The following is a 16677-nucleotide window of genomic DNA, read 5'->3' as shown; positions in this document are numbered from 1 at the left end:
GACGTACCAAGTAATTCTGTGACCCCTTGTCTGCTTTGAGACTCGCGAGGGCTCGTGGCAGGAGCCTCTCTTGGCGTTATCTGCGCGTCAACCTCGCGCGCTCCTTCCTCCAGCAATGCATGAAGTAAATCCGGTGGCATTCCTGCCGTAACCTCTGGCGCTTGCCGAACAAATGCAGGAGAGGGCGTTTCTTGCGAACAATCTGCGCGCTCCGCTTCACTTCGGTCCCCATCAAAATCTGCGCTTTCCCCCTCCTCATTTCGTGAATACTGAGCCGGTGCCGACTTGAGGCGATTTGCGTGTATCCTTATCAAGCGGCGGTTCACGTCTCGGACCCTGAAGTTTACCGGAGAAAGCTTCTCGACAACCTCGCACGGTCCTCTCCACCTCGTCTGGAACTTACGAGCCAACCCAATCTGTCTTTGGCAGTTTTCGATGTACACGCTGTCCCCCACATCAAACGGCGCGTCTCTAGCACCGCGATCGTGCACCTCATTCCTGCGCTTCGCCGCTTTCTTTAAGGCCTCTTTTGCGATGTCCCTCGCCACTTGCAAGCGCGATTCTAGCTCAACCTTATCGTCGTCCAGTGAAGCGTATGGGACACGACGGGGGCCCTCTGGCACTTCACTAGGCTGGTCCGGGTCTCGGCCGTAGAGAAGAAAGAATGGCGATTCGCCCGTGCTCTCGTGTGCTGCGGAATTGTAGGCAAACATTGCATACGGGAGCCACAAGTCCCAGTCCCGCTGGTCGCGCGAAACAAAATGCGACAGGAACCCGGCCACGGTTTGGTTCAGTCGCTCCACCGCGCCGTTGCAAGCCGGATGGTACGGTGTTGTCTGCTTCTTAGTGATCTTAAGCAGCTCGCAAACACTCCTCATTAGCTGCGACACGAAGTTCGTTCCCCGATCTGTCAAGAGTTGCCTCGGAGATCCATGTCGGAGCACGATCTGTTCGACAAATGCTCTTGCAACCGTGTCTGCTTTCTGATCTGGGAGTGCTACCGCTTCCGCGTATTTTGAAAGGTGATCGACAAATACTAAAATGTACCTGTTTCCAGAAGTTGTCGTGGGCAATGGGCCCATTATATCCATACCTGTCCGCTCGAAAGGAGCCGAAACCTCAGGGAACGGCTGAATTGGTGCTGGCCAGCGTCCCTTGGGTGTTTTTCTTTCGAGACAGGAATGACACTTCGCACAGTAGTCTCTAACATCCTGTCGCATGCCACTCCAAAAGTACAAACGCTCGACGCGCCTGCGTGTCTTCGCTACGCCAAAATGACCGGCGCACGGCGCATCGTGGAACGCGCGAAAAACCCTTTCTGTCCACGACCGAGGTATGACGACTCTCTCCCAAGCGGTTTTCTCTGGTCTCCCTTTCCTGGTTGGCCTCGTGCGCCGACACAGGGTGCCGTCTTTGCCAATGAAATAACCTAGCTGTTCGGGGTGAGGTGGTGCGCCCTCTAAGCTTTCGATTATTCGCTTCAGGTCAGGATCTTTGCACTGCTCTGTGCGTAATTGGGCGGGGTCGACTACGGGGACAAACTCATCTATAGCTGACACGGCAGCTGTACGGCTGAGCGCATCAGCATTCAGATGTGTCTTTCCTGACTTGTGCTCCACCTCAAAACAGTATTCTTGCAGCTGTAGATTCCATCTAGCGAGTCGCGAGCTAGGGTCCCTGACACTCATCACCCATTTCAGAGGATGGCAGTCTGTGACTAGCTTGAATTGGCGGCCGTAAAGGTAGCATCTGAAGTGCTTTACTGCCCAGACAACGGCGAGGCACTCCCTTTCTGTAGCTCCGTACTTCTGCTCTGTGGGGCTCAGCTGTCGGCTAGCAAAAGCCACGGGATGTTCTTTGCCCTCGATAACCTGAGATAACACAGCACCAACTGCGAACTTTGACGCATCTGTGGCCAAAACGAAGGGCAAATTAAAATCCGGGTGGCGCAACAGCGGTGCACTCATTAGCTTCCTCTTCAGGGCCCCAAAAGCATCCTCCTCGTTTTTGCACCAGCGAAAGGCGACATTTTTGGCTGTTAAGGCAGTGAGCGGCTTAGCGAGCTTGGCGAACTCCTCTATGTGCCTTCGGTAGTAACCGATCAGGCCGAGAAACTGCCGGACCTGGCGGACACTAGTCGGGGATGGAAAATCCGAGACACACCTTAGTTTCTCAGGGTCCGGTCGCACGCCGTCAGCTGAAACAACGTGCCCGAGGTATTTCACCTCGTTTTTGAGGAATTGGCACTTAGAAGGCTTCAGCTTGAGACCAGCTCCTCTTAGTCGCACGAAAACCTGCTCAATATCGCGCAAGTGGTTCTCAAAACTGTCACTGTATATGATTACGTCATCCATATACACGAAGCACAGCTTCCCCAGAAGACCCGCCAGGATAACATCAGCGGTTCTCTGCCAAACAGCAGGGCTGTTGACCAGACCCATCGGCATTCTTTTCCATTCATAGTGCCCTGAGGGCGTGTTGAATGCCGTTTTCTCAGCATCTGCCGGATCCATTGCTATCTGCCAGAATCCCGCCGCCATGTCCACTACCGTGAAGTACCTGGCAGAGCCCAGCTGAGAAAGCGTCTCCTGTATATTGGGAATGGGGTATGGATCGATGCGAGTTACGGCATTTAGTTTGCGGTAGTCCACCACCAATCGATACGAGCCATCTGGCTTTTCCACCAATAGTGCCGGTGCTCCCCATGGTGACTTTGAGTGTTCGACAATGCCGCGATCAATAAGGTCCTGCACCTGCCGCTCCATCTCCTCACGTTGGGAGTAAGGAATCCTGTACGCACGTTGGTAAACGGGCGATGAAGTGCCGGTTTCTATCCTGTGCTTTATAACGGCACAGCAGCCCAAATCCAGGTTGGACGCGGCGAATACCTCTGAGTAGTCGTTCAGCAAACCAGCCAGAGCCTCCCTCTCCCTGGATTTTACGTGGGAAAGATCGAACAACGCATTTGGAGGAGCCGAAGGACTAGCATGCTCTACAGTTGCGAGTACCGTATCGGTGGGCTCATGTTTCTCTATCGCAGAGGTGAAGAAAGCCAATGTTTTGTTCTTGGGAAGGCTCAGTGGCTGCTGGCTACAGTTAACCACTCGTAGAGGCACTCTGTGGGCGTCATTAACAGTCACGAGGCACGCGGCTGCCTTCAGGCCATTACTAAGAGAGTCGACCGGTTCAAGCTCCCACGGCGCCGCTCTCTACATCTGCAGGTACATAAGCGTACAAAATGTGCTCCGACCACGGAAGGACGACCGCCTCATCGACCAGCTTTACGGCAACCCGCGAATATACCTTCTCTAATGATCCCACTGTTTGACGGGTGTCAATATCGGTACTGCGAACCTCAGCCCTGCTCCTGTTCAAAAACGGAACTTTTGAGCCCCCCGCATTAACTTCTTCAGAGAATGAGACTACTACTTTCCCTTTTCTCAAAAAATCCTGCCCTAATATACCTGACACTCCGTTTGGCAGAGACACCGTGTCCGGGCATACGTAGCAGGGGTGCTCCAATGTAATTCCGCCGAGAGTGAAGTGTAACCGGTAGAGCCCACTTATGCCAAGAGGATCCCCCGTTATGCCTACAAATTTGGTTGCCATACCACCAGACGCTTCCAACACCTCGCGATCCCCTTTCCTTCGAAGCGTGTTAAAGCTGTTTTCCTTAAGCAAGGTCCCCTTTGACCCCGTGTCTATCAACAATTCCATGCAACAACCGTTTAACTTGCAACGCACAACAGGGCATGCCTCGTCGGCCACACAAACCACCACCACCTCATTACCTACTGCTCCCTCCCCACACTCATCAGGATGGGGAGGACAACCTAGTTTTTTGTCCCTGTATCTGGAGCCTCGCTGTAGGCTTGCTTCGGGCGTGTCTCGCCTGCTTCTCTTTGTGGCTCCCCACGGCGCACGTTTGGGCAGAACCTTGTGATGTGTCCGCGACCCTGGCACGCGAAGCACGCGATTTCTTCGAAATCTCGCATACCGCGCCTGTAGCTTTGTGGCGGTCTCCGGTTTCCAGCGAATGGGCGCCGTTGAGCGCCCGCTTCAACCTGGCGTTCCACCTGCTGAGATAGCAGCTGCTCTAAGCGATCTAACCGCTCTGTCAAGAGAGCAACCTCAGGGTTGGGCACCGCTCTCTCTATGACGCGTACTCTCGCTGCGGCCGCCGTTAGCGCCTCATTTCGTTCCTCATCCAATGCGGCCGCCACGGCTTGGTCGAAATTGCTCGGCTTGCGCGAGAGCACGAACCGGCGCACGGGGTCTTGCAGACCAGCCACAAACAAAGCGGTCATTTCCTCTTTAAGTAGATCCTCCGCGTATTTCTTCTTTAGCTGGTCTCCTTCCTCCTCCCTACTCAGCGTATCGCGCGCTAGGCGCTGAAGCCGCGACGCAAACGTTCGTACGTCCTCCCCTACCATCTGTCCGGCGTCACGGAACCTCTGTACCCGCACATGACGTGGTTCAGTGTCGAAATGCTCGAACGCGAGCTTCTTAAATTCCGCAAATGATTTTGTGGATTTTACTTTTTCGTCTCGCCAAGCAAAATCATGAGCAGCTCCTGCCATCTTACACCTCGCCATTCCCAGCATTTGAGCATCGGACCATCCCCCCATTTTCCCAATCTCTTCTAGCATGGAAAAGAAATCGCAGATTGGAACCCCTGTCTTATCCCCCGTAAACGTCGGAATGACGCTTCCTAATGCCAGCATGATTGCTCCGAGCGACGGCTGTGGAGTGGGAGCTCCGTCAGTTACAGACATTTTTTTCCGCTCCAGCCCTCCGGTGCCTCAAGCCTCTCAAATGGGGGTCAAAGTCCCACAATCAGTCCCGTGATTCCCCTTTCATTACAATTTTGAAGTCAAGAATGTCGCAGCATTCAGAGGACATTTCCTTTTTAGACCCCACTTCTGACACCAGTGCGATATGACCCCACATAATGCGCAGGTCCACACAGGACGGAGAGGCAAGAAGACACCGTATGGCTCAGTTTAAACAAAATGATGTAATCAATAATTATACATGGTACATCAGAGGCTGGGGTGTCCGAGCTTACGTGGCGACGCCGTCATGGGGGCGATGGAGGGGCTCCGGAGTTGCGATCCGTCGGTGGCTGGCAGAAACCGCGCGCCGTCCGGCTTCGGCGCTCAAGGACCCTATTTCGTGAACGATGTCGTCCTCAGCGTGCCTTTCGTCCGCACTCGCCAGCTATATCTGCCCCGCCGGCCACGCCCGATCTCCTGTCTCCCAGGCTGGATTGTTTCTTTCTTCCTCCTTTCCACGGCGGCGCCGCGGCACCCCCGAACTCCCTCGTTGGAATGTCGTTTGTCTCCCGCCGGCAGCTTTCTTCTCTTGTCGGGTTCTCAGCCTCTCCTGTGTCCTTGTACGGCCAGGCAGCCTAATTGGGCTGGCGTTCCCTCCCGCCGGCGCCTTTGTACCATTGTACCCCTTCAGTGGCTTGCCGCCGCTGGGGGCTCCGTCAACGCGGCGCCGTCGAACGCGGACCGTACCCCTTCGGTGGCTTTGCCGCCGCTGGGGGCTCCGTCTACGCGGCGCCGCCGAACGCGGACCGTTTAAGGGGAGACAAGGGAGTAGGACGGTTGAGCACAGAGAAGATTCCGCCGAAGATATGGGCCCTGGTAGCTCACGCACGGAACGTCACAACGTTGACCGCTTCCGCCTTCGAAGCGAGGGCAATTGACTATTAATTGATTGCTGGTTGTGGAAACTGCACAAAACTTGCTGTCCTCATGGCCATTTCTCTCTAGCCCCTCTGGTGCTCGTGTTAGTCCCCGCCGATGCTGCGGAAAGCTGGGTCTCCCTTCTCCAACCGCGGAGAAGCAACTTCCAATGAAAGGCTCCTCGCACACCTCTCGCCGTTCACTGGAAGTTGCAGTGCAGTTCACCAATGAGGAAAACATAGCTGCCCACGTCTTGCATCTTCTCTCCTTCTCTTGAGAGCTGTTATCACGGCTGTAGCTTACGTAAATAAGAGAATGCAACAGCGCTTGTTCCTGGTCGGTTCCCGCGCCCTTGCCTCAGAATGGTTACGAATGATTAGTATGCTGCATACGTCGTCCCCTTTGATTCGCCCGGACTCGTCGCCTTTTCTCTTCAAATCTTTACCCGCGCTGTTGGGTGAAATTGCGTTAATCGTCTTGGTAGTTCCTTTGCTGCAATGGCAGTGTGGCAGTTTAGAGCGTTTTTGCTGGCACAGAATAAACCTGTTTTTTATCTCTTGCTCCTACCGTTTGACTCGTCGGGTGGTACCATGGCTCATGAATCTCATTAACTGTAAGGCGAGGGTTTCAGTACAAATGTGCTAACTTCCGTCTCGACGGCAGAATAACTCCAACCTTGTCTCCACATTTCGACGAGTGCCACCCTTTCCAACCGAATCCGCAATGATCTGCTGCCAGACGATGATGCAGGCTACGCTTTTGGCCGCGAATCCTACCAATCATCTACAGGTTCTTGCGGCATTTTGTCCGATGAGTGCAGTTCAGTGGCGGAGGCAAATGTCTTCAGTGACAGTACCAGTCATGCTATGCGACCTCGTTCATCATCATCATTATCATCATTCCTTCATCACTTAGAGCTGCCACTCGTCCTATTCTGAGAGAATGATGCTCTAATCCTTTCTCTTACTTTCTCAGCCTCTGTTAAAAATTCTTTTCCGCACCATGTTCTCCGCCGTTTTTTTTTTTAATTTTAGAATTGCTCGCGTGTGCTGACGGTGCTTAAATGCTTCCAGTACCATCCTTCGCGTAATCCCTCCGATGGAGAGGAGGCAGAATACAAAACAGAATCGCATCAGCGTTTGCGTTCTGCCTTCCTTCTGGAACGATTTATGATTCGGACGTGTGCTCTGCGGCAAAGATTATTTCTTTTGCGAGAAGTCGCCATGGTCTCTGCGAACCTCACGGATGTCCTGAATGTCACTGCGCTCACTACATCGGCTGCAACGCAGCTTCTCGCGACTCCATTGCATAATCGATCAAGGACTAGTCTACAGCAGCGGGAACTCGGGCCACAGCGCGGCCTCTGCGATCTTGTCAACTGGGCAGCCACTGGACACCCAGCACCGCCAGGGCCTGTACGGCCTCCTCCGACGACAGGGCAGCAAACTGCCGCTATCCCGCTCATGGCCAACGAGGCTGCATGCACGGGAGAGCGATCACCCTGCCAGAGCCGTCGGCCGTCCGCACAGCCACAACCACGGGACGTTGACATCGAAGGCTATCTGGTGAGTTTTCTGATCATACAACAGCAGCCAGAGATAACGAGATTTATACCTAACCTAATCTAACCTAACCTAACCTAACATAATCTGACCTAACCTGACCTGACCTAACCTAACCTAGCCTAGCCCCAACCTAAGCTAACCTAACCTAACCTAACCTAACTCACGCTACCTCAGATGTTTAAGCATTCGGGTGCAGACCTCTATGTTTTAGGATCGACTGCTGGTAGCGATGACCAGTATCACGACGGGGGCTGAACGGAAAAACGCTCCTCCGCAGTGCGATATCGACGCATGTGAAAGATCTCCATGTGGACCAATTAAATCCGCAGCCTTCTACTACTGCGTCCCTTACAACTCCATACGCGTCGCTTCTGAACATTCAATGCCAGTGTTTAGAATTTACGTCTCGGACAAGTAGTGTTGAAGACGCAGAATTCATTCTGTTAAGTCGTACCAGACTAACGCCCTCAACAATGCCTTGCCAACTGGACGTTTTACGTCCATGCTCGCCAATGCTCGTTCCCGGCTGTCGGCAGCTTACGCCATGATATCGCGAACCTAAATCTCTTGTGAATGTGATAAACGGGCGCAGATTCCGCTGTGTTCCAGGCGTTAAACTCTACGTTTAAACTCTAAGGCGTTAAACTCTAAGATTTAGGAGAACCACTGGGAACATATGCAGCAGTGTGCTGGGAACTCTATTTCGAAATGTGCGTCTGCGCGGGATGCGCAGGACATTCCTGTTGCTTTGATCGGGCTAAACGGGTGATGAACACCTCTACGGTCCCATGAACGAGCCCTCTGGCTCCTTCTCTTGCGACGGATTTAGTGGAGGAGTGCGTTGGCCATTTATAAATGCATCTTTTGGCACCGAGCTTAATGCGAAACAGTATGCATCGACGAGCAAACCGATAGCAGAAGTGCCGCCGGCGCAGCACGTTATATACAAGTGCAAAATTCAGCTCCATGTCTTTTAAAGAGAATAGTGACTTCAGTCGTTGTACTTTTCCAAAGTTCTACTTTTTCTCAAGTAGTAGAACAGTCCTATGCAAGCGCTTCCTTAGCCTTCTCAAAGTAGTATATCACTAGCGGACAACACCAATATTTTCTGTCACATATATGCAGTCCCACAAAGCACTGAATGACTTCATGATCGCTTTTTTTTATTTCTGTCTTTATGGTACTGAAAAGTCCTTCTTTACCTCTCTGGGCAGGCACTGGCCTACCGTCTTTCGCCATGTGCAGTGCAAGCTGTCGAGCACGCGCTGCAACGTCGCCGCCACTGCCGCCGGAGCTTTCTCGGTCCGAGCAGCGGCTTGCCCAGCCAAATCAGCAATCGTTACTGTGGGGCTGCAGGCCGGGTATGCACGGCGACCCACTGCAGAGCCCTCTGACTAGGGCGATGCTCCACTACTGGCACCTGTGCCATCATGCGGTAAGTATCGTTCGGCAAGGGGTTTCTTGCTCAGAGCGCGGCCTATCACTGCGTGAAGCGGCGGGCGCATGGGAAGGGTGAGAACTTTGAGATAATATTTCCTATGCTGCTGAGTTCCGTGTTTAGATAAGGTGTTTGCATCTCTTGGATCACTTATTGGAAGATAAATGACCGTGAAGGGCATCGCGAAAACGGCTCAAAGCACCTTATATACAGGACGCTATCTTGGATTAGTTGGAAGTAGTTTATCTTGACGACAAGCGCTAAACAGACAAAGGACCAACAATAGAGTGGTTGACACGGGCGCTGTCTAACAACTGAAGGTTCAATGGAAAACTAAGGAAATAAATAAGCTGCAAACGCGCGCAAAACGCGCGCAAAACACAAAAAAACATCAAGGATTACACTGCAGAGGAAAGGTACGTATGAACAACGCTGTCTTGTTTACCTTTAAAGCAACGGGCGATTTTACCATGCACGTGTAAGACCTTTTTGCCATGCAATATAGATAGAAAATTTTGCTGCCTATGTAATTACTACTATGAATGGTATCGACGTATTGCGAAAGTCCGGCAGGCAAGAATTATCATGTTCTTTGCATTTGGGGCAGTACAGCACGAGATTAGAAGGTTTTTTTTCGGATTGTCCGAGTCTTAAGGATTGTCCGAGTCCTGCGGTTCGTACACGTAACCTGCTCCATCCGGAGGATGGTGAATATGTAGATTATATTCAGTTGTAATCATTACATCTGTGCTGGTGGAGAAGAAGCAGAACATACGCGGTGTTTGCTCTAATGAGGTAGGACTACCGCCGTCACTTCTCGGCTTTGATCAGGGTTAGAACTTTGGTTCGGCTTTACTGGTCTTTCAGTTCAATTCGATCAGGCACTTACTCACACGCCCTGTCCTTTTTTGTGGCCGCTGCGGTGGCTCAGTGGTTATGGCATTCGGCTGCTGCCCCGAAAGACGCTGGTTCAACACCGTCCGCGGCGGTCGAATTTCGATGGAGGCGAAATTCTAGAGGCCCGTGTGTTGTGCGATGTGAGTGCACGTTAAGGAAACCCAAGTGGTCGAAATCTCCAGAGCCCTTCACTACGGTGTTCCTCATAGCCTGAGAACCTTTGGGAAGTTAATGCCCCCTAAATCATAAACCATCTCTGCAGTGGTGACAGTATATTAACATTAATTAAAACTCGCTTGCGTCCGCACAGGTGCGCACGAGTTTAGTGGCTTAGGCGATTATTCGTGCCATCGAGTGCACTTATTTTTCGCATTGTGGTAGTCGGTGGTTTCGGTGAAGGGACTACCGTGGGAGACTTTTCATGACAACCGATTTGATTATTCTTAGTCTTGACAGATATTGCCGTGCTTTACGTGGTTTTGTTCTGCATAGAGCATGACATGCTGCGTGGTAGGTTGAAGCAAATTGGCAGACACGACGCTGGAGAAACTTATCTGCAATGTGACAGGGTTATACCTGCTGCATCAAGGCAGATCAAAATTATTTTCGCGAACTTGAGAGGAGGGTTCCCGAACTTTTGGCGATTGTGCAAGTGAAGGGTGCAAGTACTTATTGCTCACGAGATGTGCGGGCACCAGGGTGTTTCTATATTTAACCTGGACGAAAATATTTTCCTGTGATCGTGAAATTATACACGTGGCCTCAACCTCAGCAGCACAGCGTTAGGTGTCCTTGATCTACTGGGCCGTCTACGCAGCGATTTTCGCATTTTGAGGTGTTCAAGATATTTAAAGCTGCACTTATACTGCCTTCATACTGACCAAAAGGCAGGAACGCCACTGAAGCGAAGACACTATTTATAAAGGAGACACGCTGGAGGTTAACAGTATTCTTCGTTTAGTATAACGATTTCTGAAGCAGCGCAATGCGATCTACGTGCCTTCATTGTTCAGCGCTGGCTGTTGTTTTCTCTTCTATGCAGGGCGTAAGAGGTGCAACCGGTGGCCTCCCATCGTATGCCAGAGTCGTGCATGAACCGGCACCGGGGAAGCCGGTTATGTGTTTAGTATTTTCCTTTGAGAAATTATATGTAAAAACGAATTGCATACATGCGTCAATTAGGAGACTATCTCTGTAAGCCTTCGATTGTCACATTAGAGGTCTTCTATGACAATGTAATAGTGGACGATAAGCATTTTCTGCACAGTTCGGCCATGTTCATAAGAACACGTTCCTGGCCTTCAGTTATCATTACTTACGGTACATAGGGTGTTTCAAGAATTTCTACCATTTTTTTAAAATAGGCTTTTCGAGTTAGGAGAGCGCTTTTTCTGCATAGCATTTTCGGCTGTGTAGTACATCTGAACGCAGCTTAGATGGGCTAACTAGAAGGCTGCTTAACCAATATTGAATAGTTAACTTGTTAACTATTACTGTTAGGCTCCTTAATTAAGAAGTGGTGCGTAGCCGGCTATAACTGATATCCATATCAGTTTTTTGAATTTCGAAAACGCAGTTATCCTCTGCGCTTTGGCCGAGCAAATTCTGGCTTCACTGCGGCAAAGAAACGTGCACTTTCGAGAATCTTGCAGGCAAAGCAACCTCTCCAGTGCACGTAACTCGTCGAAATAGCGAAAATGCGTACGGCCACAGCGCCAAGGGCAACCACGTTTTCGAAATTCTGAGAACTGATATGGATATTACTTACCGCGGGCTGCACGCCTCTCAGTATATGAAGGAGCCTAAGAGTAACAGTTATAAAGCGAACTGTTAAGTATTAGTTGGGCAGCCTGTTAGTCAGCATTTCTTAGCTGTGTTCTGATGTGCTACACCGCTGACAGTGCTATGCCGAAAAAAGTGCTCTTCTCACTCAAAGTCTATTTTAAAAACTGTGTAAAATCATGGGTGGGACAACATGTGTATAGACAGTAACAGTGCGCAATTAACATTTCTTATCAATAACCTTGAATAGTGTAAAATTTCTGTTACAAAGTGTCCTATGCCACAAAGAACACGCCGACGTCGTCAATCCAGATCGTTGTCTTTACATACTTGAAGAAAATGTTACACTCAGAAAAATGGAACACTTAAATTTCTATCACTACAGGCATTTCGTATTAGGACGCTCAATATTCACGTCATACTGGAGCGAATGAGAGCTCATGAGGTGGATAACAGAAGCAGATATTAGAGAAAAAACGCAATACACGTAAAAAAAAAACCAGGTGTAATAATGGATGTGTGGACCCGCAGCTATACAGGGCATTCATAAATGACAATTGTTTATTAATTCCCTAATCAATGCATAGGATTAGACGGTCAGGTAATTCAGTGAAGGTGAACCAGAATATTTAAATATGGCCTTTTCGATTTGTGGAAAAGGCCTCTGCCGCACTGTATTACCGATGTTGACGGCAGGCAGGTAGCCAGGAAGTTATTTCACGGGTGGCCCGACGGGGGAGTTAGGACTGGGGGGTAGAACACTGCCAAACAAGAACACTGCCGAGTGAACTGGCCGGGGGGGGGGGGGGGGGGGGGGGGCACTTGTTTTCAGGGCCTGGGAACGTGCCGTAAGGAAGGGTGAATCATGTTTAGTAAGGTGGCTAACCTAGCTCTTACTCCAGGTCGTACCGGGCCGCTAGTAATAGCTTCTGAATAAGAAATTTTCCCCATCTCCGTGCCGTTTTCGAAAAGCGCCTTTAGCACACGCGTGGAAAATGAACTCAAAAGCGTGCAAACAGAACGAAAAAAAAGGAAATGTTCTCATTGTCCACACTTCTCCATGTCATGCAAGCGCGTATTCCGTTCGCGTATTTTGCGCGCATCAGCTAGGGAACAGGGTAGGCAAAAATTTTGAAAAAATTGATTTTCTGTTTTTTCGATCTTTTGGAATTCCCAATCTTTCCTCCACGATTCCAAATGGGTCACTTGCGTGTGGACGAATTATTAACTCTGAAAATTGACCTTTTCCGAAACCGAGGTGGTGACCGACCACGCCTCCTTCTACACCTATGCGAGATCTGACGTCTCCTAGGTTAAAAAAAATTAAAAAAAAAACGCTGGTTTTCTCCCTGTTTAGCAGAATAGTTATTGCTCGTCTGGCAACAGCAATAAATACCTAGAGTTTCGTTTTTAGCCAAAACAATCCTCAGACGCTGCCGGTATCACTCGCGACGCTTGTTGTTTTGTTTCTCGTTCGGCTTGCTTTCACACTGAAAATCGGTTTTTATTGTTTTTAGGCTACATTCTAAGCGTTCATGATATGATGAAGACGGAAAAGTTATTTCAGAAACGTCGCTTTCACGGGAATCATGTTCGTTCCTCATGCCACCAGGTACCCTCAACGCATCCCGACGCTGGACGCAGCGGCCGTCGCGTGCGCGTCTTCTTCAAAGCTGTCGCACTCGGCAGCACACATGAATGATCTAAACACAAGTTTCTGTGACCGTGGCTATGCTCTGATTGACACTGATATGCTGTCGTGTGCCATCGTTGAAAGCTGTCCGTGTAAAGTGTGCGGTGGGGACTTGCAGCTGCTCGAAAATGCAGCCCGAAGAGCTCGCGTTGCTTGTACTTACTCTGTCAACTACGTAAGGTGCTCTTATTCACATCAATTCCAGACCTCAAAAAAGACAACGTCGGGCACCTATGAAGTCAGCGTGAGGATTGTGTATGCCTTAGGATGCATAGAAAAAGGTGCAGCTGCTGGGAGCGATGACTGTACTTCTCATACAGGGCTGCGCAGCTGGTTACAAAAGAGGCCCGAAAAGCAAGGCAGCAAACAAAAAAGAGAAACATTGACTCTAGAGGTGACTACGAGGCTGGTGGTTATTGATCTGATACATCCGCATGCATTTATAGGTGGTGGTGTTTTGACATTTTTATTAGAACGTCCTTTCTATTAGGCGTTCAGTACGTTCTGGGCCAATGCGACGAGGGCACGTTGCAGTCACAGATCCAGGGAGGCGAGCCAGATGGGTCACGGTGGGGGTGAAGGGAAAGGATAGGCGGGGGACTGGAAGGGTGCGTGGCACTGTGTAAGACAGTGTTCTGTGTCTGCATATGTGTGTGACCAGTTTGGGCACTGAGGTGTGGAAGTGTGCCGGTATAGATAAGGTTTGGCTGGTGTATGTAGGAGATTAAACTGTAATCGGCGAAGAATGCGAGCTTCACGGATCGATAAGGATGGGTGTGGTGGTGGTAAATCAGCTAAATCCAATTTTTGCTGCGCGTAGTATTCGTCGACAGTGCGTCTGTAAGCCCTGACCGCCTGCTCCGTCGGTGGGCTCGTCCATGGGATCCCCGGCTCCCGGTGTATAGTTTCGCAGGCAACCTGGTGAGCCAGCTCATTGCCGGGCATGCCCATGTGACCAGGCATCCACCGAAGGGTCACCGGTCGTGGGCTTAATGCTAACAGGGCGGCATCTAAGGCCGATCGGGTAGGGAAAGGGAGGGCTCTTTTATGGAAGGCACGCAGAGCTGCCTGCGAGTCTGTATAGACAACATGCAAAATTGGAATAAAGCGCTTTTATTTACTTGCAAGCTACTTATCGCGATCGAAATGTCGATTTTCTCAACGCTTGCCCCTTTTTCTCTGGAACCGCAGAAGCTAGAAACACCATTTTTTGCCAACATTATTTCAGCGTAGGGAAAAATCTACTCAACCCGAATTATAAAAATTAGTTCAAGGAATTTTGTTTCGCAACCTATTCATTGGCCATTTTGGCCTGAAAAATGAGTAGGTTCACCAAAAGCAAGAACAAAAAAAAGCCTCTCCTTATTACAAAATACTTCTGGTTCAGTAAAAAGAACGTGGAGATTTAATTTCAATGATATCAATATGATTGTTCTAACCTTAACAGATCCTGAGAAAACGGGTCACAAACATAGGCTAAAATACACGGCAGGTATAGGGCCTACCCTGTCTCCTTAAAACGCACTATAATCAGCTGAATTGTTCCAATGGTAATTTTTTTCGGGGGAAAGCTCTTCTACGTTAGACCGAACCAAAGTATCGCTGCGTGTTGCCGGAGCCTCGAGCGGAGTATCACGTGGTTAGCAACGGCGCCCTTAGCAACCGGATCTGCGACTAAAAACAGTTGGTCGCGGCGCTGAACTCCACGCTTCGCGCGGCGTAGCTCCAATGGATCGCTAGACTAAGATAGTATATAGGCACGTAGTTGTTATCCATGATGACGACATAGTATAGTAATTAGGATAATCAGTAGTAAACATAAAAACGCCGACATGCAACACATCGTTGTGAAGAGGAAGTTTAGCCTTAATAATTAGCATTAATTAAGCACATTATTACCGTAATTAATCAGTTTATATCTATGTTGCTATAGCAATGGTTAAGTACAAGTGCTGAACGCGGAATGTGACCTTCAGTTTGCCCTTGACAAAGAATTTAGCGAAATGTAAGAATAACACGGGGTTAACGGATGACGCCAAATACGATGTAGCGCAACATAAGTGATGTGAGTTAGCGTGAGGTCCACCGGCGCGTTGAAAAGGCGCCTACCGGGGCTACTCTCGCCACAGCTGGCAGCGACACGGACGGGAATGAAGACGCAGGCGCTTCGACGAGCTCCGGTGCTGGGAGTTGTCCAGAACGCAATAAGAGTTAGAGACGACAAGCCGCGTCTAGTTGCCCGATACACCAGAGCTTACCACTGCTAATTTTGTTGCCCGAACCAGTCAAAAGAAGTTCCTTTTACTTACTAGAAAGTATCTAGAGCCACGAAGTAAACATATCAGGACCTGAAAGAAATAGTGTAATGAATTATAAGGGAGGGCTGAATGTGTATTCTTTCTAGGCATGTTCTTTATAAAAGTATGAAATTTCATGTGCCTCCCACAGAGCCAGACCTCATGACTGAAGATAATATATACGTCGCGCAGCCGCATTCTACTCATAAAAGAGCACGCCAAAAAATAAGGCTCGGGATTGGCACTAAACCGAGGAGAAAAACAATGCCGCACCAAAGGAAAGACAGAAGAGAATAAAGGCACAGACTCTGTCTGAACTAATATGCAAGGACTCCTTCATACAAGGGGCTTGAAATCAAGCTGCAGATGGGAGCAGAATGTGTAGGGATATATCGCTTCTTGCGAATTAGGCTGTCGCAAGGGCCGCAAATGTTTTAAAGCAAACATTGTGTGCTATACTAATGCTCATTGGGAGCTATATGTTCCGTGTCTAAGCGTTCGAAAATTGGAATAACGGCAAATGTCAGCCTATTCCGAATTATAAACGTATTTATTCGTATAAATCTTTTAGTCGATTTGGTAAAAATCGCCAAGGATGTCCTCGTCCCAAAATATCTGCAGCCAAATTTTCAACTAAGTTTGCGCAATTCCCCAAGCAACATGGTGAAAATCGTCAAGAATGCTATCTCTGGTGGGATGCAGCTTTTGGCTGCGGAGCAGTCGTTCACTATCGTGTACACGACATTGAAACGGCAGTGGTTGTAGGCTTCACGAGCTGCTATTCGTTGCTGAGAGCGTAAACCTCATAATGAACTAATCTTGCATCGTAGAGCAGTTTTGAAAGTGTGCTAAAGGTATTCTTTGCGTAATCATATGCTTTGTGTCCCATTTTTCAGGCGGGTACGACGAAAAATGGTAGTCATTGCGTGATTCGATATGACAACCATACGCTTGAAATTCGTATTTAGATATTTAAGCTGTCTGCTGGTTGGCTGGTTTATGGGGTTTAACGTCCCAAAACGACTAAGGCTATGAGAGACGCCGTAGTGGAGGGCTCCGGAAATTTCGACCACCTGGGGTTCTTTAACGTGCACTGACATCGCACAGTACACGGGCCTCTAGAATTACTCCCCCAAAGAAATTCAACCGCCGCGGCCGGGATCCAACCCGCGTCTTTCGGGCTAGCAGCCGAGCACCATAACCACTGAGCCACCGCGGCGGCTTAAGCTGTCTGCTGTATCTACCAAGATACAGAACGCCTGGATAAAGAACTTGCTTGAGAAGATGGTTTTGTATTTATCTCATCATTTCT

Source organism: Amblyomma mixtum, chromosome 3 (genome assembly GCF_055824585.1).
Source record: "Amblyomma mixtum isolate Tamu chromosome 3, ASM5582458v1, whole genome shotgun sequence".
In the NCBI taxonomy this organism is placed as follows: domain Eukaryota; kingdom Metazoa; phylum Arthropoda; class Arachnida; order Ixodida; family Ixodidae; genus Amblyomma; species Amblyomma mixtum.
The sequence above is the reverse complement of the archived record's forward strand: the minus strand, read 5'-3'. Positions refer to the sequence as shown.